At 41.4% G+C, this 24,183-nt stretch overlaps 1 long non-coding RNA gene across 1 annotated transcript in view; it reads left to right on the top strand.

Annotated features, from left to right (window-relative positions):
• Window positions 1–24,183, top strand: part of LOC149435907 (uncharacterized) — an 88,006-nt gene that overhangs the window by 32,516 nt on the left and 31,307 nt on the right. Inside the window, exon 4 of the long non-coding RNA XR_016308351.1 lies at window positions 1,417–1,551. This is a non-coding gene — a long non-coding RNA (uncharacterized LOC149435907). The remainder of the gene's footprint in view (window positions 1–1,416; window positions 1,552–24,183) is intronic.

Below are 24,183 nucleotides of genomic sequence, written 5' to 3'. Positions count from 1 at the left end.
GGGAGGGACCCAGTAGGCCCCACCCACTACAGGCTGCCTGCATAAAACTAGAGGAGGGGTGGAGACAGGACCAGTCCCCCTGCACGAGGAGAGAGAGCAGCAGTGAGCGTTCTTTGTTGCAGGAAGTCTCACACTGGATGACTCCACAGACCTGGAAGAAATACACAAAGATCACCAAGAAGAATATACGTGACGAATGGAATCACACAACACTTACTTAACTGTGGGAGGGGCCCAGCAGGCAGAAAACCACAGGAGGGGGTGAAGAAAAGAGCAGTCACCCTGCACAGGGAGGGGTAGAGAGAGAGCAGAGCTGTGGGAGGGGCAGAGGCCCAGCAGGCTCCACCCACTACAAAAAAAAGTACAGGATTGGGCGGATACAGGACCAGTCCCCCAGCACCAGGAGAGAGAGCAGCAGTGAGCGGTCTTTATTGCAGGAAGTCTCACACTGGATGACTGCACAGATCTGGAAGAAATACACAAAGCTCCCCAAGATTCAAGAATACGCATGCCCATTGGATTCAGACAATTTTTTTAGGTGCTTATATAGCGCCATCAATTTATACAGCAATTTACATATATATTGTACATTCACATCAGTCCCTAACCCTCAAGGGGTGTACAATCTAAGGTCCGTAACTCACATTTATACATACACATACTAGGGCCAGGTTTATACATGAGCCAATTAACCTTCCAACATGTCTTTGGAGCATGGGAGGAAAACAAAGTACCTGGAGGGAACCCAAACAGGGTCACGGAGAACTTGCAAACTCCAGGCAGGTATTGCTGTGGTTGGGATTTGAACCAATAACTCTAGTACTGCCAGGCAGATTCACTAACAATTTAGCCACTGTGCTGTCCTTTCAGAGTAGTTTTAATGTGTATCTAAAGCCAAAACCTTTTTTTGGGAAAGGTTAGAGCTCCTATCAGGTTATTTCTCTTTTGTGTCCTCACTGGGAAGACTTTTCACCCTCTCTTCTGGGAATCTGAAATCTTACAGTTGTCACCACAAGTGGAATAGAAGAGAATTCTTTCAATGGGGACAACTTCCCAGGGACACATGTTCAACAGGGGATTTCCCTTCACTTTGTAAAGATTTCCTCCTTATATCTGTTGTGTCTCCAGGGCAGGAAGTGATACAGACAACAGAAAAGAGAGCTTTGCCATGAGGTATTATTCAAAAATGTACGTGTGTTTTGTAAAGTAGCTGTAAATATTTTGGATTTTTTATAAAAAAATATAATAAGGTTTTATGACATCTACCCGGTTTATGTGATAATGTGTACAATGTCAAGTTAGAATGGCCTTGTGTTCTTGATGCAAGGGACGGACAGATGGGTTCTAAAGGTAAAATTACATTTTTTTCATTTTAATTTAAATATCTTCTGTACTGATGTTGGTCATTCTTTACAGGCCTTTGTGAAGATGGTGGCCCATCACGTGTCCTTCATGGAAGAGGAGGTGGTTCGGACAGAGAGGGATCACTTACTGCTACCTCAGACCTTTAATAGAATACTGTCCGCTGCTTCTTTCCCTCCTTTCCCACGGGTTAGTGCTTACCTCATATTCCCATGTATAATATATACTGGAGTTCCATTTTAAGGTATTAGCCGGTGTTCTCATATCACATTAGCTACATAAATGTAAGTCAATGTCCGGTGGCAACTAGTGGGAGGTGGTCACTATCTGGCTTCATAGATCTCTCAGAGGCTCGAGTGGTGGAATTCTCTGTCTCTCCCTCAAGACCATGACCATGGTGTCACCCTCTTACATCCTCACTTTACAGTTTATTCCGAGTTATGGAAAAGTGACGCCACCATTTCTTCGTCACTGCTGTGGTAGGTGGGACTGGGAATTCTGTTGGGCAGGTCTCGCAAATGAGGGAAATGTAAAAAGCCAGCATGTGATTTAATATATTAGCAGAACATAAATGTGACAACAGAAAAAAAAAGGCATCAATGGACCTGGCTAGGGAGGAGCTGAGGCCGCTTCTTACTATAACTACACAGTGAGCTGTTGGGAGTGTGGCGCTTTCACCTCACATAGAAAGAAAAAGCAGTGACATGCTGAGTCAAGTTGAAACAAGACACAAGTCCATCCAGTTTAGGCGATAGAAAAAGTAAAAAGAAAACCTCCATATACAGAAATCTATACCCACAGACAGGGGCGGACTGACAACTCATGGGTCCCCCGTGTCCTCGCCCACACTCAAACCACACCCAAAAAAGCCTATGAAAGGTACCAGGGTCATCTCATGGGGCCCCCTACCGACCCTGGGCCCTCGGGCAGTGCCCGAGCTCCCGAATGGTCAGTCCGCCCCTGCCCACAGATGATCCAGAGGAAGGCAACAAAATAAAAAAATAAATAATACATGGTTCAATTTGCTACAACGGGAGAAAAAAATGCCTTTCTGATCCCCTGAAGGCAAAAGCATGGTTCACAATGACCCGTGCCAAGCGGTGATCAGTGCAATCTCTGTGGTCAGACAGGTGAGTGCTATTGTAATGCAGATATGACCTCCAAGCCAACAGATTTTTGGTAAGACTTTCCAGCAATGTGCAATTGCAGAAAATTGTGACAGCGGTGATATATTTTGCTTGTGGTGGATTCTGGCAGTTGATTGGTTAAAGACATTGGTCTATTTTTCTCTTATAAAAAAAAAACCTCAAATGCCAAAAACAAATTCTGCTGTATAAAGACCAGACGCTCTCTGGGGCTCATAACCTGACACCTCGTACACAGGATAAGATGCTTCAGACGCTGAAATAAAACCCTTTATTACTGGAATACCCTCTGCAATTTCACTGTGTCTGCTTCAAAAAAAAATCTAACGCATTAAGACAGAAAAAATCCTAAAATTATTACTGTAAAAAGAGCGCAACAACATTGTATTTAAAATGCCCCCAAATCCTACAGCTGGTGGGTACATGAGCACAAAATGTATTATTATTGTATTGCCACTCCTTATGACCTGGATGGGCAGGTCTATATCAGGGAAAGGAAAAAAAAAATCCATGATATAAAGAACAGCGCTGTTATAAAACATGATGTGTAAAAAGGAGCAAAGATTTCACAGCAATGGTAATAGAGCGCAGAAGGGTATTTCACCGAATGATCAAAAATGTAAAAGAGCCAACACATTTCAGGGTTTATAAACTCCATCAGCACTTAAGTATAGATTTTGGAGATAATTATAGGTCTCACATGGGTCTCACATTGTATCAGCAGTTATTGCAGCATGAAACCTCATGGGCTGACTCTCAGGAGTCCAGGCATTGCTAAAATCACACCATACTTAATCCTTGATGAAGTTTGTGAACCCCCAAAACACGTTAACACTTGTACACTGCTGATCATTCAATACAATATCCTTCTGGACCCTATTACCACTGGTGTGGCACCCTTTCTACTTTTGACACCTCTGCGTTTTTCTCGGAGCCCCTTCCTCTGTTCTGGGGGTGCTTCAGATTCATAAATGAGATGGTCATTCACAATTTGGGATATTAATAATAGGTTCAGCGACTCTTTTGTATGTAGTTCTGTGGTTGTACCTGAGGTTATTAAGGTTATGGCCAGCACTCAGGTGGTCCATGTAAAGGAGAGGCCAACCTTGAACAGAGCTACGGATATGAGTGGTGCCTGATTATTATTCATTGTCACTAAAAGATTGCATGACCGGGCTTCTGGATTCTACAATGTTCTCCATCATCTGCTGTTCACTGAACTGTAATGTTAAATAACATCTCCAATCAAAAAGTAGAATGTTCTGTTTTCAACATGAGGAAGTACACTGAAATCAGCAGATACAATAACATGTCTTCACCAGATATGGCAGAGAGGCTGAGGCCACATACAGCTGCAGAGATTTCTTTTCTTCTTTCCTTCCTATCTTTCTTTCTTTTTCTGTCTCTCCCTTTTTCATTCTTTTTCTTTCTTTCTGTCTTTCTCTCTCTCTCTCTCTCTCTCTCTCTCTCTCTCTCTCTCTCTCTCTCTCTCTCTCTCATTCTTTCTCTCCCTCTTTCTTTCTTTTTTCTTCTTCCTATCTTTCTTTTTCTCTCTCTCTCCCTCTTTCTTTCTTTTCTTCCTTCCTTCCTACCTTTCTTTCTTTTTCTTTTTCTTTTCTTTCTTTCTTTCTTTCTTTCTATCCCTCTCCCCCCCTCTCTCTTTCTTTCTTTCTTTCTTTCTTTCTTTCTCTCTCTCTCTCTCTCTCTCTCTCTTTCTTTCTCTCTCTCTCTTTCTTTCTCTCTCTCTTTCTTTCTCTCTCTCTTTCTTTCTCTCATTCTTTATTTCTTCCCCCCCCCCTCTCTCTCTCTCTCTCTCTCCCCCCCCTCTCTCCCCCCCCCCTTCTTTCTTTCTTTCTTTCCTTCCTGTCTCTCTCTCTTTCTTTCTTTCTTTCTCTCTCTCTTTCTTTCTCTCCTTCCTATCTCTCGCTCTCTCTCTCTCTCTCTCCCTTTCTTTCTTTCTTTCTTTCTTTCTTTCTTTCTTTCTTTCTTCCTTTTTTCCTTTCTTTCTTTCTCTCTCTCTCTCTCTCTTAATTTAATAATAATAATAATAATTATTAAAACCTTTAATTCTTCAGTATCACATTCGCAAAACTGCATCTCAGTATTTTCAGATTATGTACTATACATTTCATACTAATATAATCCAGTAAAATTAATACACACACAGTTGCATACATTCCTATATACAGTATGTATTTTTTATTTGCACAATTTTTTTTTTCTATTAAAATTCATTTGAAATGTGCAGAACCATATTTCTGTGTCTGTCCTTCCAGTGTTCTGTACATTTCCATATGTTTTCCGATTACTCGCTGACCCTCTCCCAGGTCTCGGTCTTTTCTCTTCTTCCCCTGAGATTGGCTCTGACATTGTCCAGCCTGCAGCTACATGACCTCTGTAGCCCTCCATGCCTCCTGAGCGCAGAGCAGAGCTGGGCCTCCACTTCTCAGAATTCCGCATCTACTCATATCCTATCTTCTACGCGTTCTCCAAACCTTGGATTGTTTTTTTTCCTTTAATAGTTTTTATTCAAACAGAAAAGGAGATACACATGTCATTAGAAGTACAATGCTGTTAAGATCACATACAATAGGATGCAATGAACTGTACTGCTACCGTGAATGCTAGCAAAGATAGTAAATAGTAAGACAATCACAAACAATTGAACCCTGGCTGATTTTATATACATACTATGTGATATATATCATTTTTTTTTCTACATGCACATTGTGTGAATAAAGCAGAAGTGCTTGCCTTGTGTTGTGTCGAAGTAGCGGGTATTATGTACACAAGTCTTTAGTTACTTTTCGGATATAATTACATAATGGAGGCACCCCACGATGGTGGATCTCTTCTAATTACATAAATAAGGCACCCCCCGATGGTGGATCAAAGTGCAGCATACTAACAGGAATGTTTTCTTTTATAATTTGGAGATAATTAAATAAAAGCGTGTGCAGTCTGTGACCCAGAACATCTGAATCTCTGCTCAAGCTTTCCAAAATATTTTATTAGTAATTATTTTGCAAGTCTGGGCATCCAAATAGCCAGCCCTTTCAATACTATTACCTGTCATGTTCCCTTTTGCCTTTTCCTACAGGGCACTGAGCACCCAATGGGATACATTAAAATATTGTCTTGGGGGATCTGTAGGCTCCAACAGTCTTCCAAATGGGCAGAACAGTAACCAACAACAGCCAATGAGAATTCAGCTATACAGTTTGAATGATTCATTCTGATTGGATTGTGCTGGGCTTATGCGTCATTACCTGTGGGTTGTCCACATATTACATGAACGGGCACAATCTGCCTTACATTTACTGTGTACAGCAGTGCAACAATGGGGCCAAACGGACCTGCGTAGTGGAGTGCTCCTTTAAACTAGGCTGTGTTCCTCACAGTGACCATAGAATAGAATTCTTGTATCTTGTGTGTGATGTTGGTGGCAATAATGAACAGGGAGGAGTGCAGCTCGGTGGCTGATGTCATGCGGTTCCTCTTCAGACATTAGTGAACATTTTGGCAGTGCACACACCCTATAAATGTCATTGTACAAATAATCCCTCTGCCCTTCTTTAGTCTTATTAAAGTGGGTTTTTTTTCTCTCCCTATATGTACTGTTGACTCAGTCAGCACGGGAGTGTCAGTGCTAGCATGTTATATGATACTACAAGACATGTAAAGGCGAAGGTGGTTTCTACTTCATGAGCCTTGGAAAACCTACAATCGGTTTATGTACAAGAGTACAAGAGTTGTCCTTCCAATCAGACCTGTGAAAGTACCAACATCTCTACAGAATTCTAAAGGGGTTGATTTACTAAAGCTGGAGAGTGCAATATCTGGTGCAGCTCTGCATGGTAGCCAATCAGCTTCTGACTTCAGTTTGTTCAGTTAAGCTCTGACAAAAAAAACCTGGAAGCTGATTGGTTCCTATGCAGAGCTACACCTGATTTTGCACCCTCCAGTTTTAGTAAATCGACCCCATTGTATTTAGGCAAAATCTTCTTTTTTTTTCATTTTGCAATGAATGAGAAAGGATTAGACTCTGTGTTGAGGTTTTATCGCTCTCATTGGGGAGATATACCCTTCTCTTTGTCCTGCTGACCATTGCCTCCAGGAAAGAAAGTGATGGGAAATCCAACGTCATAGAGTTGTCACCAGAGCAAGAGGTAACAGGAAATCTTCCAGTGGAGACACCTGTTTCAGGGGCAAATATCTAAAAGGTAGATTCCCCTCACTTTTGAGAGATTTCCTTCAACTTTCTGTTGTGTCTTTAAAAAGGGAAGTAAAGGGAAACTTTCTCGATAACATACAGACAGCAAAAAATAATCTGTTTTGATGATACACTAATCCTGGGGCACCTTTTAACATTGTTCCTGGTGATTGTGCCATTTCCTAGTCCTACTGCTTACAATACCCGAGCCCTGAAGAAGGGAGACATCTTTAAGTCCCTGAAATGTGTCGGCTGTTTCATGATTTCTAGAGATGAGCGAATCGAACTTGGCGAAGTGGAATTCGTTTCGAATATTAGGAAAAATTCGATTCGCATCGAATCCGAATTTTAGCAAACTTCGGATGCACGAATCGAATTTTCCCCGATCAGCCGGCAAAAGTGTCACTGCAGAGAGCTCCGCTATTTCTGACAGTTCTCTGACAGTTCTGACAGTTCATTTACAGCGGTTGAAACATTGTATCTATTTGTTTCCATTTAGGATACAGATGTTTTTATTCGGAAATAAATAGATACAATGTTTCAACCGCTGTAAATGAACTGTCAGAACTGTCAGAGAACTGTCAGAAATAGCGGAGCTCTCTGCAGATACACTTTTTGCTGTACTGGAATTCTTCTTCTTTTCATTCTTCTTCTTCTTTTCATTCTTCTTCTTATTCTTTTCATTCTTCTTTTCATTCTTCTTCTTCTTCTTTTCATTCTTCTTCTTCTTCTTTTCATTCTACTTCTTCTTCTTTTCATTCTTCTTTTCATTCTTCTTCTTCTTCTTTTCATTCTTCTTCTTTTCATTCTTCTTCTTCTTTTCATTCTTCTTCTTCTTCTTTTCATTCTTCTTCTTCTTCTTTTCATTCTTCTTCTTCTTTTCATTCTTCTTCTTCTTTTCATTCTTCTTTTCATTCTTCTTCTTCTTCTTTTCATTCTTCTTCTTCTTCTTCTTTTCATTCTTCTTTTCATTCTTCTTTTCATTCTTCTTCTCATTCTTCTTTTCATTCTTCTTCTTCTTCTTCTTTTCATTCTTCTTCTTCTTCTTTTCATTCTTCTTCTTCTTTTCATTCTTCTTCTTCTTTTCATTCTTCTTTTCATTCTTCTTCTTCTTTTCATTCTTCTTCTTCTTCTTTTCATTCTTCTTCTTCTTCTTTTCATTCTTCTTTTCATTCTTCTTCTTCTTCTTTTCATTCTTCTTCCTCTTCTTTTCATTCTTCTTTTCATTCTTATTCTTCTTCTTTTCATTCTTCTTCTTCTTCTTTTCATTCTTCTTTTCATTCTTCTTCTTCTTCTTTTCATTCTTCTTCTTCTTCTTTTCATTCTTCTTTTCATTCTTCTCATTCTTCTTTTAATTCTTCTTTTCATTCTACTTCTCATTCTTTTTTTCATTCTTCTTCTTTTCATTCTTCTTCTTTTCATTCTTCTTCTTTTCATTCTTCTTCTTCTTTTCATTCTTCTTCTTCTTTTCATTCTTCTTCTTCTTCTTTTCATTCTTCTTTTCATTCTTCTTCTTCTTTTCATTCTTCTTCTTCTTCTTTTCATTCTTCTTTTCATTCTTCTTCTTCTTCTTTTCATTCTTCTTTTCATTCTTCTTCTTCTTTTCATTCTTCTTCTTCTTTTCATTCTTCTTCTTCTTCTTTTCATTCTTCTTTTCATTCTTCTTCTTCTTCTTTTCATTCTTCTTCTTCTTTTCATTCTTCTTTTCATTCTTCTTCTTCTTCTTCTTCTTCTTCTTTTCATTCTTCTTCTTCTTTTTTTCATTCTTCTTTTCATTCTTCTTCTTCTTCTTTTCATTCTTCTTCTTCTTCTTTTCATTCTTCTTTTCATTCTTCTCATTCTTCTTTTCATTCTTCTTTTCATTCTTCTTCTCATTCTTCTTCTCATTCTTCTTTTCATTCTTCTTCTTCTTCTTTTCATTCTTCTTCTTTTCATTCTTCTTTTCATTCTTCTTCTTCTTCTTTTCATTCTTCTTTTCATTCTTCTTTTCATTCTTCTTCTTCTTCTTTTCATTCTTCTTTTCATTCTTCTTCTTCTTCTTTTCATTCTTCTTCTTTTCATTCTTCTTCTTCTTTTCATTCTTCTTTTTATTATTCTTCTTCTTCTTTTCATTCTTCTTCTTCTTTTCATTCTTCTTTTCATTCTTCTTCTTCTTCTTTTCATTCTTCTTCTTCTTCTTTTCATTCTTCTTTTCATTCTTCTTCTTCTTCTTTTCATTCTTCTTTTCATTCTTCTTCTTCTTCTTCGTCGTGCCCCGTGACTGCCCAAATGAGTGAAGTGTGCGGTGATTCTAAGATCGACGGCACTCATCTGCATGTCATACTGACTGACAGTATTATTTCTCTTCCCCAGCAGACTCCAAGGGCATTTAAATTAAAGGTACAGTGTTCTGCACTAATATAAAGGCTCTCTGAAGCCTAGAAACCCTTTAAATAAGTTAAATTTGCGGCGAATAAATTCGCATCGAATCGAATTTCTCCCGCAAATTCGGCGAATCAGCCGAATCGAATTTTTGAATAATTCGCTCATCTCTAATGATTTCCTGTTATGAACTAATACCCATAATAAAGGTGACCTCCAGGCACAAAAATCTTCATTTAGATATATTCCTCAGTAGCCACAAAGAATATAAATCCATTTTGTGTACACCAAAAACCCTTGCAAGCCCAGACATTGCCTTGAAAAAGTATCAGTGACATCACCACTAAGCTGTACATAGCTTGTGCAAAGAACAATGCTGTGGGAGGGGCCCAGTAGGCTCCACCCAGTAAAGGCTATCTGCAGAAAGATACAGAAAGGGGCGGTGACAAGACCAGTCCCCCTGCACAAGGGGAGAGAAGGAGCAGCAGTGAGCGGTCTTCATCACAGAAAGTCTCACACGGGATTGCACAGATCTGGAAGCAATAGACAAAACACACCAAGATTCAAGGAAGGATACAAATGCTTCTTATATCTAGACAATATTTGCTTATTTTGAAGTTCGTCTTAAGGGATCTTGGACTCCCAGACTGTTTATTTGGCTCTCTCATTGGACATTGGACATGCGGAGTCTCAAATCTGGATCCCTGGTTTAAGGGGTTTCCTCTTTTTTTTGGAGCACCAGACACAAGATCACTTTAATTGTTGGTAAATACGTTATATAGAAGCAGCCAACGCGTTTCAGGAGCAACAACACTCCCCCGCAATCAGGGTTCAACATGGCATAAAACTTGGGTGGACTCAGAGAGAACAGTCACTTCCAAGATCTATATTAGAATCAGTATCGAAATCTCCAGACAAACCAAACCTCAGGAACGACATTGTTGAGTTAGAAAGAGTTCAGCAAAGGGCAACAAAATGAATAAGGGATGGGAAGGACCTGAGCTGCAAGGATCAATTACATAGATTACAGTTATTCACTCTTGAGAAGAGTCGCTTAGCACGGGATATTATTATTATACAGTATTTATAAAGCGCCAATGGTTCATATGCTTACAATGTACAAATATCTCAAACGTGGCTCCAGTAACTGTGATAACCTGTTTACTCTAAGGTTCCTGAAGAGGACATCTGGCCATGATTTGAGGTTAGAAGAAAGGAGATCTATTCTTACATCAAGGAAAGGGTTCTTTACTGTTAGAGCAGTAAACATGTGATAGTGCCTCTCCCAGGAAGGGATACTAACTGTGTTAAAAACTTCAAAAAAAACTTTTAGACGTCTTCCTCATGAAGCAGAATATACAGAGTTATGGGAATTATTATAGAATAAAAATCACATGTGCATACACACACACAGGTTGAATTGGATGGATCTGTATCCTATAAACTATATATAAAAACCATGAAAAACCTTGCGCTTAGTGAAAGATAAAAGTAGCTGCAGCACCATAAATCAATCTACATGCAAGTTGTGCTACAATACCTTAGATTGTAAGCTCCTTGAGGGCAGGGACTGATTGTACAGTATATATGTGAAGCGCTGCATAAATTGACGGCACTATATAAAAACCTGTACTAAATAAATCAGTATAATAACAATAAAAAGGTATCTTCCACTGAATGCGTTGGGTGGGACCAGATACGTGACGTCATCGCGCACGCTAGCTCTGGATGCAGCAGCTCTCATGATATACACTGAACGCTTTTGTAAGTGCGATTTTAATAAAGTAAACATTGTTTTGAATACTACACTATGGGATTTGTTTCTGTTTGTGCCTTTATCTCTGCTGAGATTGGTATCTAGGACCACTGAGGCTGTTTAGAGGTGGAACCCAGTATCGCTGAGGTGCAGCAAGGTGCGCAGTGATCTCTTTAGTGGGATCCAACATTTTGGAAAGAAGTGTATAGTTACCTGTGGGCAGGAGTTTTTGGAGCACACTTTGTTTGGCACATTGTTGATAAAGGAGGGCTGTATTGATCCAACAAAAGATTTGCCATCACTTTGGGACTTTTTACACTTGCTTGTTTTAGTGAGCACTTTATGGCATTTTTTGTTCACTGTGGTGACATGCATGTTAATGTACTGATGAGTATGGTTATACTTCATTGATTATTTAAAGGAGCAGCACACCTATTGTTATTTAAAAAAAAAAAAAAAAGGAACTGAATAGAAAAACAACTGCTTTCAAATTGTTGCTGCACATGGAGAAATCAGTGCTGGTTCTAAAATAGATCTGCAACATTTATTTATTACAGGTACTTATATATTGCTATCAATTTATGCAGCACTTTACATATACTGTATATTGTACATTCACATCAGTCCCTAACCCTCAAGGGGTGTACAATCTAAGGTCCCTAACTCACAGTCATACATACACATACTAGGGCCAATTTAGACAGGATCCAATTAACCTACCAGCATGTCTTTGGAGTGTGGGAGGAAACTGGAGTAACCATAGGAAACCCATGCAGGCACAGGGAGAACATGCAAACTCCAGGCAGGAAGTGCTGTGGCTGGGATTTGAACCAACAACCCCTAGTACTGCCAGGTGGAAGTGCTAACCATTTAGCCACTGTGCTGCCCAATTCTTTTTTTCTCTGGGTCCATCCAAGTTCAATCCTTTGTAGAGCCCTGGTGAAGAGGGAGTGTTGTTGCCCCCAAAATTCATTGACTTTTTTTGGATGACGTATATCCATGTGGGAGCTGCCTTACCAGAGCTATTAAGGTTGTTTGAAGTTTTCCTTCGTATGACATTGTGTTTATGGTTTCCATCGCCTCTGATTATGATGTTCTAGAGCATAGCTCTCCAAACTGCGGCCCTGGGGGCCAGACGTGGCCTTTTGCTTGTCTTTATCCAGCCCTTGGGGCATTATTTCTCCCACTTTTAGGAGAAACTATTCCTCCCACTGACACCAATTGGTCATAATTACTGACACCGATACAAAGAAATATTCCTGCCACTGACACCAATGATGCAGAACTTTTCCTCCCACTGATACCAATGATGAGGTGTCTGCTTCCACACTACAACATTTTTTACTCCCACTGGCCACAGTCTGGCCCCCCTAAAGCCTGAAGGACAGTAAACTGGCCCTTTGTTTCCAAAGTTTGGAGACCCCTGTTCTAAAAATTTTGTTTTGTAGAGAGCATAATCTCATTGTTTTACCAAGAATTCACATCCATCTCCTCGTTTTCTTGTGTTTTAGCCAAAAATATAATACACTATATGGGAATGAGGGAGAGATTTGCAGCACGTTTCCTCAGAGACCCAGCTTCACCACATGTACCGCTTAACCCACACTAACTCTGCTGACACAAAGATGCAAGAAAACAGCTTTAAGCTACTTACTTGATGTTGGCAAATTTACCCTTCCTCATCAGGTTTGTGGACAGTACAGTATTTTCCTGCACATATGGTGGGAATGTTCCAAGTTGCGGCCCCTTTGGCATGATATCCAAGCCCAAATCACGGTGATTCTAGACATTGATATCCCTGATTCCCCCATGCAGTTCTTACTCCATGTTCCTTCTATACCTGTTAGCCTTTATAGAAAAAGGAGTACTTCCACATCTTTTAACCCCTTGGTGCTGGCGCCTCATGGCCCCTTAAGGGTTTTGTGACGCCAGGAGGCAGGATGGGGTTTAAGGTCATGTGACCGATGTGATTGGCTGTCACAGTGGTCACATAATCGGAAAGGTCCCAATCACAAGTAGCAACTGGGACCTTTCCGTGAGGCAACGGTAAATGTGCCAGGGGTGTGCACTCTTGACACGTGTGGTTTTTTTTTGGGCCTACAACTTTGCGGCCTCTCAGCGTCTAGGCCCAGGCGCCAAGAGTCGGCGTCAACAGGATGAAGGCGCCTGATACCCATTTATTTGGAAAAAGACCAAGGTTCCCTGTCACTCAGAATGGGTATGACTGGTGAATGATATAATGGAGGCAGAGGGATGGATGGCAACGTGTACAGGCAGGTATGATTGATTTTACTCTGGGCCATGTGGATTCACTATACATTTGAGGCTTCAGGAACCCAGCACCCCTACTTGTCAGTGCCCTTACTCCCTCAGTTGGTGGTGGTATGAGCACCGTCCACATCCCAACCTTTTTGTAGGCCCCAATATTTATGTGCTACTGCCTTAATTGCCTATAACTTGACTTGCTGCTTCAGCCTGCTGACCAGCGTCCTGACCTTATCTAAGTGTTCTTTAGTTGATTTGAGCCTAAATTTGTTCTTACTTTGTATTGTTTTGTTTTTGAGTGCTTGTTTCTCTATTTTATGTGGCACCTGATGCACAGTTGAGGATAGCCCATACCATATGCCTTGATCCTCTCTTGGGTTTTTGATACTTGTGCCATGCTGTATTGGGAAGGCCTCTGGTTTGCTTTTCCCTATGGTCTGACTGGTGGTGACATGTCACACTTTAAAACTGAATGCCACCGACCTGATGGGCCTCGTTCTCTCTCGGCTGGTTGGCCTTGGTTTCTGATATCGGCACTTACCTATCTGGACTCCCCAGTCCCTCCTTTCTCATGCAAATGCCGTATGTGTTGAGATGGGACCCTTCTGGGCTCACATATCATTATTTTTAGCTGATGTAAGGCTGAGGCGCACTTATGATTATTGTCAGATGTATACCATTTTTGCTACATTATTTTTATGTTCTTAATATTATTATTATACAGGATTTATATAGCGCCAGCAGTTTGCTCAGTGCAATACAGCAACAATACAGTTCAATACAAGAGGGTTAGGAGGGTCCTGGTCCTTGGAACTTACACTCTAAGAGGGAGGGACTAGTGGTACAAAAGGTAGTAACTGTGGGGGATGGACTGGTAGGAGGAATAGAAGATTCTGTTATTAACTGAAGGCAGGATATGCTTCCCTGAAGAGATAGGTTTTCAGAGATTGCCCAAAAGTGGGCAGAGTAGGCGATAGCCTGATGAATTGGGGTAGAGACTTCCAGAGGATGGGGGAGGCTGGAGTACTGGAGACGAGCATGGGATGAGGAGTCAAGGGAGCTAGAGAGCAGGAGGTTGTGGGAGGAGCGGAGAGGACGGTTTGGGTGATATTTGGAGATAAGATTGGTGATGTAATTGGGGGCAGAGTTATAAATGGTTTTATATGTTATTGTTAATGTTTTGAATTTTATTTGCTGGGCAATGGGAAGCCAGTGGAGGGATTGGTAGAGATGGGTTGAGGACACTGAGTGGAGGCCAGTGGAGGGATTGGCAGAGAGGGATGGAGGACACTTATTGGAAGCCAATGGAGGGATTGGCAGAGAGGGATGGAGGACACTGAATGGAGGCCAATAGAGGGATTGGCAGAGAGGGATGGAGGACACTGAGTGGTGGCCAGTGGAGGGATTGGCAGAGAAGGATGGAGGACACTGAATGGAGGCCAGTGGAGGGATTGGCAGAGAGGGGTGGATGACACTGAATGGAGGCCAGTGGAGGGGTTGGTAGAGAGGGATGGAGGACACTGAATGGAGGCCAGTGGAGAGGTTGGTAGAGAGGGATGGAGGACACTGAATGGAGGCCAGTGGAGGGATTGGCAGAGAGGGGTGGAGAACACTGAGTGGAGGCCAGTGGAGGGATTGGCAGAGAGGGGTGGAGGACACTGAGTGGAGGCCAGTGGAGGGGTTGGTATAGAGCAGTGGTTCTTAACCTTGTTGGAGGTACTGAACCCCACCAGTTTCATATGCGCATTCACCGAACCCTTCTTAATTGGAAAAATAAAATATGATTTTTAAAATTCAAAACATAGGTATATATTTATACATAGGTGCACAAAATGAACAAAACCGTTAAGAACAAAGAACAAAACCATTAAAACATGATTTTCACACAAAAACAAAAACATAATAATGAATATTTACTGCACGAATCATATGAGTCGGGTGTGGGTCTTCACCTCCGCCGAACCCCCGAGATTGACTCACCGAACTCCTGGGGTTCGATCGAACCCAGGTTAAGAACCACTGGTATAGAGGGATGGCAGATATGGAACGGTTAGTAAAGTGGATGAGTCTGGTAGCAGCATTCATGATATGATTTTCTTATGCAAATGTTTTTAAATACTTTTTCTATTAATAAAGACTACATTAAAAAAATATAATACACTAATAATACTCTATCCAAAAATGTAAAAAAAAGTGCTGGCTATACTTACACTGTACATTTTTGTCATTCTAACTGTGTTGTACATTACCTGCCATTATAGGCTGACAAATGTTATAATTACCAGCTGTCAGCATCTGCTGGATCAATGGGCAAGATGCCATCTTTGTTTTGGAAAATTCCATTTCCTGCTCTGTGCCGCATCATCATTTTTTTCGTTTTGATTGGATCCTGAAACATTTTGGTGTTCGGATGAAAGATTCTAAAGTTTGAGTTCCCTAAACCAGCTTGTATCAATTGATTTGTTTCTTCTAATCAGTATCTATAGGATGAGTGTAGTCAGTACTGAATAAAAGCAGACCTGCCAGTACATTTCACACTTCCCATGAATCAACAGGACACCATACAGCATCACCAGATCACATTCCTATTTCCAGTAATATCATTTACCTCTTTCTTGGCATTCATAAAACATTTCCTAGATCTCATCTTTTTTTTTTTTACTAATTAATATCTCTTTTCTGCAAAAATAATCCATACACCTCCACCCTGTAATGGTCCAGTATTTTTTTTCATGAAATTGTTTCTTACTGTGTTTTTCTGCCTCTTTGTAACATCCTCCATGAGCTCCTAGTCCTCTCCTTTCCCCCCCCTCTTTTTTGTGGGTTTGGAATGAGCCGTGCATGATAGTTAAAGTAATTTCCATTGCTCTTTGCTCACTACACATCCCATAGTCCATCTCAGGAGTGAGCATGGGAACACTGATACATACAGTGCCGTGGAGAATGAATATAGCCAACCTCTAACAGGAAGACAGATCATAGCAATACAAAGAAAAAGAGATTTGGAGGAGGCTGAGAGCAACAGAAGGGCCTTTTTTAAATTAAAAATACATACTTGAATAAATTATTTTTAAACCAGAATATTGTGTGACTTTAATCCAGGCAGGCTGTAGAGGAGTGAGCTGCCTCTGATCCAAAAATCACCTTTCTGTTTTGGGAACACCATTTAATACTTGGATCAATCGTCACTGTGTTCCTGGTCCCGCCCACTTCTTTCTTTTTAGAGGGTTAAGGAATGTGTGATCATGCTGATGGCTTGCTGCCTACTCAGCCTTCCCTTGGCTGTCCTCCAAGCTTCCTTCCCAGTTGGCCAGCCATACATCTGGCACCCATCCCCCCCATGCACGCCCTGCCCCCTCTACTTACTCAGCCTCCCTTTGGCTGTCCTCCAGGCTTCCTCCCCAGTTGGCCAGCCATACATCTGGCACCCATCCCCCCATGTACAACATTCCCCCTCTGTTTGAGATCCTTATAACTGGATGAATGACCCCTCCACTCACAGCCAGCATGTTGAGTAGTGCATCCTGACAGCTACTGCAATCAGGATAAGAAGCTGTACTTAATGGCCTCAGCTAAAGACTTTCATACAACTGGAGAAAGGTAGCTAAGGTGAGCTTCTGGCTCAAAACTGTTCCACTGTTTCATTAGCGTTTCTCTGAATCTTAAGAGAACTCCATCAAGTGCCATTTATAATCAGAAGATACCCTCCATTGTCATTTTTTTGTTTTAATGCCACTAGGCGTCCTGTAAAGGAAACATCAATGATATGGTATCCTCACACTGCAGTTGTGAAATACAGAGGCGTTTCAGAAATTCTTCCTGTGTGTGGCCACTCCCGTTCCTGTGCATGTCACAGCATAGTAGATCCGAACAAAGAAAACTAAGCTCAACCCTCATGATTCACTGCAGGGATTCTGTACTTTGCTGTGTTGTCAGTGTTACAAGGTGGAGGGGCTGGGCACACACACAGCGTTTTCAAGGGTGTCAGGGACTGGAATGCAGATTAGCTGCAATGAGTAGAGGCAAAAGTGTAAACTGGTTATCATTCTTGATTGTAGACATCCTTAGTTTTTGGGGTTTTTTTTAATAGCAGAACTAGTCAGCTTTTGGTTATGGAAAGGTGCAATCTTGCCAACAAGTGCTGCTCTTTTGCATATTGATGAGGTGCACACGCATACTTGTTATAGGTCATAAGGTGTATATACAGTTGTGTTCAAAATAATAGCAGTGTGTTGAAAAAAGTGAATAAACCTCAAAATCCTTCTAATAGCTTTTATTTCCATCTACACAAATGCATTGGGAACACGACACATTCTATTACAAATCAAAACATGAAGAAAAATATATCAAATTTGTTCCTCTAAAAAAATTTAAGAAAAGTGAATATTTGACGGTTCAAAAAAATGGCAGTGTTTGTATTCTTCTTTACAAACTCAAACATTCACTATATAAACTGAGAAATGTTTGAAGATTTTGCTTTCCTTTGAATGACTTCATGAATATTTGGTTGTAGTCGCACTGTTTCTGAGAACTGCTGTACATCTGTGTTGCATGGAGTCACCCAACTTCTGGCCCCTGTGAACAGGTATTCCAGCCCAGGATGATTGGACCACATTCCACAGTTCTTCTCTATTTCTTGGTTTTGCCTCAGAAACGGCATTTTTTATGTCACCCCACAAGTTTTCTATTGGATTAAGATCCAGGGACTGGGCTGGCCACTCCATAAGGTCAATCTTGTTGGTCTGGAACCAAGATGTTGCACGTTTACTGGTGTGTTTGGGGTCGTTGTCTTGTTGGAACACCTATTTCAAGGGCATTTCCTCTTCAGCATAAGGCAGCATGATCTCTTCAAGTATTCTGATGTATTCAAACTGATCCATGATCCCTGGTATGCGATAAATAGGCCCAACACCGTAGTATGAGAAACATCCCCATATCATGATGCTTGCACCACCATGCTTCACTGTCTTCACAGTGTACTGTGGCTTGAATTCAGTGTTTGACAAACTGTCTCCGCCCACTAGACCCAAAAAGAACAATCTTACTTTCATCAGTCCACAAAATGTTGCGCCATTTCTCTTTAGGCCAGTCAATGTGCTCTTTGGCAAATTGTAACCTCTTCAGCACATGTCTTTTTTTCAACAGTGGGACTTTGCGGGGACTTCTTGCAGATAGCTTGGCTTCACATAGGCGTCTTCTAATTGTAACAGTCCTCACAGGGAACTTTACACCTTCTTTCATCTTCCTGGAGCTGATTGTTGGCTGAGTCCGCACCATTTTGGCTATTCTTCTATCCATTCCAATGGTAGTTTTTCGCTTTCTTCCACGTCTTTCAGGTTTTGGTTGCTATTTTAAAGCATTTGCGATCATTTTAGCTGAGCAGCCGATCATTTTCTGCACTTCTTTATATGTTTTCCCCTCTCCAATCAACTTTTTAATCAAGGTACGCTGTTCTTCTGAACAATGTCTGGAACGACCCATTTTCCTCAGAATTTCAGAGAGAAATGCACTGCAGCCAGCATGTTCAACATTTGCTGCCTTCCTTCTTTAAATAAGGGCAATAATTGCCACCTGTTTTTCAAAGAACGAATGACCTCACTAATAGAACTCCACACTGCTTTAATTTTGAACATGCCCCTTTCAATGAGTGATTCAATTACACAGAATCAGCAGCATGCATGTCATGACTGTTGGGTCTATTGGATTTCTATTACTCTACTACACCTGCTAGGAAATTATTTGCCATGTAGAAATATCATTTCTACCAAAAACAGTGATTGATCCGGTTAGTGATGTCTGACTGCTATTATTTTGAACACAGCTGTATATATATGATCCATGAGAGTTACAGCACTCCAAAGTAGTTCCTAACTCAAAGAAAGGAATCTATTTTTAATAATTGTAAGACAGTTTTGAGCATCCCCGCTCTTCATCAGGTGAATCTACTGTATATATGCATGCACCTGAACGAGAGCAGGGACGCGTCCTTTGTAGCTCCTTAATGTCCTTCACCTCCTGGAGATGGCCTCAGTCTGGAAGTGCTGTTAAACCTTACAAGGTTTAGAAGTTCTGGATGATTCTAGCTCACCAAGGAGATGAAGGATCACCCCCAAAGTTGCAGGAACACTCAGAGCAACATCTAAAGAGGATCTTCCTGGGATACTTTTGTGTCGGCTGAAGCTGGAGGGAGGCCTTCAGATTGCCAGGATCACAGATTACTTTTAAAATCATTCAGGGGATAATTAACGGTGTGCCAAAATGTGACAATTTACTAAGAAATGTGGATGACGAGAATGGTGTAGTGTGTGATTCTGGAAGTTTCTGCCATTTTGGAGATTCTTGAAGGTGGAGAAGCTACTTTTCATTCTGGAGGGGATCTCTATTGAGGATCGATTGCTGTATTGATGTTATATCACACTGCGCATGTTGACCGACCTTTGTGCGATCCAATTGTCTGGTAAGAGGCCAATCTTTAATTTGACGGCTTTTTGGATCAAACTTTTCCCTTTATGCACCTGCTTCCATTCATTTGGGAACATATATGGACTTTATTTAAAGTGACATAAGATCATTATATAACTAGCGCTGCATTTGTTTTTTTCATTTACATCATAATATTGCCTTTATATGTGCAAGCAGCTTTTATTTTTTTCTGTTGTTTAAAATCTGAGCGCATGTGTTGGTTTATATGTGTAATTACGTGTGCATTCTTTGTACTTCCTTTGAAATACATAATAAAATCATTGGAAAAGAAAGCAGGGACCCTCGAAAAAGAGCAGACAGTACAATTACAATACAAATTAAGACAGGAGGATTCAGAGGGCCCTGCTCATTAGAGCTTTCAATCTAATATATATATAGAGAGAAAGAGTCTAAGTCAAACTGGGACTTTTGAATTCATATAATAAAAGAACAAATTTAAAGGAGAGGAAACTGCATTTATTTTTTCACATACTCCCCTGCTACATTTATACACTTATCCCAGCGTTTAACTAATGCCTGGAAAGCTTCGGCATAGAAAGATTTGTCAGTACGCCTGAACCATCCTAGGACAGCCGGCTTCACTTCCTCCTCATCATTGTGTTCACCGTTCCCAACAGAAATATTTGTCTCTTGTGCAATTACATGACAGGTTATTGCGTTGATTATCGAGGATCAGGTGTTCTACACGCTGAATGTTCACAAGAATGACTGCTGTGGGCTGGGAACCACCACGGCCGAGATCGTTACTGACGGACCTTCAGCCATCTTTGAAATATTTACACCATTCAAATGTCTTACTGTGTGTGAGCATGCCATCACCGTACCGTGCTTGAAATCTTCTGTAGAAATCGCAGGTTTTACGCCATCGTTCACAAGAAACTTCATCACCGCACGCTCTTCCATGTACGCACTAACACTGTTGTTGATTAACAGTCTCTGGACTGGCCCGCAACATGTATGCCGCCTATCAGTAATAGGACACACGTGCCACTTACTACTGCATGTAGTACCACCACATTATCATCCTTTTTTTATACCTGGAAAATTAAAGTACCGGTTTGAATTGAACGTCCCTCGTATATACAAATAAAAAATAAATGAAAATATGTTTGTTGTGTGTGTGACACATAATACATAGGTCTCCTCGCCCATGGTTTTTCGATTTAAAAGCAAAATAATCTGTACTCAGGCAGCCCATCAGAAATGTGTACCACCTCTGATTTGTGCCCAGGACTTTGTTGGGCAATCACCATTGTTCACTTGAGACAAGGCGGCCGTACTTATCTTTTCAGCAAGGGAACATTTTGGGAATCTTAGTGCTTAATACGGAACAATTGTTTGGCGGTCATTTTTCTATGGTTGAACTGGATGGACTTTTGTCTTTTTTCAGCCAAGCTAGCTATGTAACTATATATCTTCCTACCATCCTTTAACATCTGTGGTTGGCCCAAATCCCCAAAGCAGGCCATTGATCCATGCTCTGAATGGAAAATTCCCAACGAAAAGAGTTCAGAATCCTAAATATGCTAAACAGGCCTGTATTGGATGGAAAGTTAATCAATTCCACATAGATCCTTGCGTGGCTTGTAGACAAACGCACGGAGAACAGCGCGGGTTTTGCGCTAGCTCCTTTGCATGGCATTCAGGTTAAACGTGCCGGTTTGGTTGAGATTTTTGACATCCTAGATTTGTCTCTAGCTCTGCACCCCCCCAAGCTTTCTCGCCCTCAGGTGGTATCCCTTCTAAACCGTCTTGACTCGTGTTCTGTTCTGCCTCCCTCCCCCCATCGAGCACAGGGCACAATTCCCCCTCCAGGGCCCTCAGCCGCAGCATGAAGAAGGCTGTGTGAACTCGTATGCTCCCCGGCAGCGCTGGGTGTATGAATGCATAGAGCGAAACACACGCCATGTTGTGAAGAGACAGGATCGCTGTGTGCAGGCTTCGGCCTGACGCCGCGCTACAAGAACAGGGGCAACGCAACCGTGGAATTGTTTAACCCTTTCCTGGCTCAGGCAGGCTGCGTGGAGCCTCTCTTAGCGCAGTACCCGCTTGTTTTTCACAGATCGCAGCCAGACATAGTAGCTGCTTTCCCTCAGTAGACATAAGGGGGCCGATTATAAATTTCACTCAGGCTCAAAAACTTGCAATAGTTTCAGCCTTACACAAAAAAATAGCATTTTGCTAATTGTGTGTATAACATTTATGCATTATACCTAAAACACATCGTTTTAGTGTTTCATAAATTCCCTTCAAACGCTGGTATAAAGAGGAACCAGTAAGTACAGACTAAAAGGTCTGCTAACATTCATGATTACAATTGACATAATAGGCCTTGTAGTTACCTACTTTGCTGTGTGTGGTGGCAAATTAAAGTAGATGTAAATCCAATACCTAAAGTATTATATATCTGGGCTGCAAAGTGGCTAAATGGTTAGCACTTTCGCATGGCAGTACTAGCATCATTGGTTCACATCCCAACCACGGCACCACCTGCCTGGGCTTTGCATGTTCTTCCTTTCCCTGCATGGGTTTAGTGCAGGTTCCTCCCACACTCCAAAGACATGCTGGTAGGTTCATTGGATCCTGTCAGACTTGGCCCTAATATGTTTATGAATGTAAGTTAGGGACCTTAGATTGTACACCCCTTGAGGGTTAGGGACTGATGTGAATGTACAATATATATGTAAAGTGCTGTGTAAATTGACAGTGCTATATAAGTACCTGTAATAATAAATAATTATATAAGCATCAACCTGTGTTAATGTTACTTCAACATCTGTTTTCAATCTGATTAAATCTGTAGCCTTCATTAAAAATAGAAATTCAACAAATAAAAAGTAAGTTGCCCCATGCATCTTCCCCCCCAACACACTCCTTTCCAATTCCATTAGATCTTCTTTCTCCTCTTACTGGGGGGGGGTCTTTAGAGTGGAATTGAACTAAAAAAATGAACATTTACTACGTTAGAGGGAAAGCCTGTGCCTAAGCAGTAACCCTGTGTATCTAGCAGTACCCTATGTAGACCTTTCTGGAAAATAACTAAACACTTCCTGCTCTGTGAGGGTGTGCCTAGGCACTTCTTTCTCTACAGCTTCAAAGCAATATACACTCATCGGCCACTTTATTAGGTACACCTTTCTAGTGCCAAGAAAATCTCTCCCACACAATGACACCACCACCAGCCTGAGCCGTTGATACAAGGAAGGAAGGATCCGTGCGTTCATGTTCTTTACACCAAATTCTGACCCTACCATCTGAATGTCGCAGCAGCCAGTCTGCCCATTCTCCTCTGACATCAACAAGGCATTTTCGTCCACACAACTGCCGCTTACTGGATATTTTCTCTTTTTCAGGCCATTCTCTCCAAATCCTAGAGATGGTTGTGCATTAAAATCCCAGTAGATCAGCAGGTCTTGAAATACTCAGACCAGCCTGTCTGGCACCAACAACAATGCCACATTCAAAGTTACTTAAATCCTCTTTCTTCCCCATTCTGATGCTCGGTTTGAACTTCAGCAAGTTGCCTTCACCACGTCTAGATGCCTAAGGGTATTGAACTGCTGTCATGTGATTGGCTGATTAGCAATTTGTGTTACCAAGCAATTGAACAGGTGTATCTAATAAAGTGGCCAGTGAATGTATCTGCAATGTGAGATCCTCTAAGCCACTGCTGCCTCTGACTGCAAGTCTCAGGTGTTTTGGTGGTGTCACTACTCCACTGTTCACTGTTCTCCTTGCTGGAAGCAGTAGCTCCGCTTCTACCAAGTTGGCTGTCTCCATACGTAGACACAGTGAAAAAAAGCATTGTAAGCCAGTAATGGCGAAAAGATCACCTGTACCTAAAAAAGTGGCCGATGAGTGTGTGTGTATACACTGTATGTATATATATATATATATATATATATATATATATACACACACACTATATTGCCAAAAGTATTGGGACAACCCATCAAATCATTGGATTCAGCTGTTCCAATCACCTCCATGGCCACAGATGTATATAATCAAGCCCCTAGGCATGCAGACTGCTTCTACAAACATTTGTGAAAGAATGGGTCGCTCTCAAGAGCTCAGTGACTCCAAGCGTGGTCCCGTCATAGGTTGACACTTGTGCAATAAGACCATCCATAACATTTCCTGGCTACTAAATATTCCATGCTCAACTGTTAGTGGTTTTATAACAAAGTGGAAGCAACTGGGAACAACAGCAACTCGGCTATGAAGTGGTAGGCCACGTAACATGACAGAGCGGGGTCAGCGTATGCTGATGCGCACAGTGCGCAGAAGTCACCAACTGTCTGCAGAGTCAATAGCTAAAGGCCTCCAAACTTGGTGTGGCCTTCAGATGAGCCCAACAACAGTGCATAGAGAGCTTCATGGAATGGGTTTCCATGGCCGAGCAGCTGCATCCAAGCCTTACATCACCAAGTGCAATGCAAAGCGTTGGATGCCGTGGTGTAAAGCACGCCGCCCCTGGACTCTAGAGCAGGGGAGACATGTTCTCTGGAGTGACAAATCACGCTTCTCTGGCATTCCGTCTGGGTTCTCCAGTTGCCAGGGGAACAGTATTTGCCTGACTGCATTGTGTCAAGTAT

Source organism: Staurois parvus, unplaced genomic scaffold (genome assembly GCF_062004578.1).
Source record: "Staurois parvus isolate SC_StPar_1 unplaced genomic scaffold, SC_StPar_1.0 ptg001451l, whole genome shotgun sequence".
Taxonomy (NCBI): domain Eukaryota; kingdom Metazoa; phylum Chordata; class Amphibia; order Anura; family Ranidae; genus Staurois; species Staurois parvus.
Note: the sequence above shows the minus strand (reverse complement) of the source record. Positions and strands in the feature narration are given on the sequence as shown.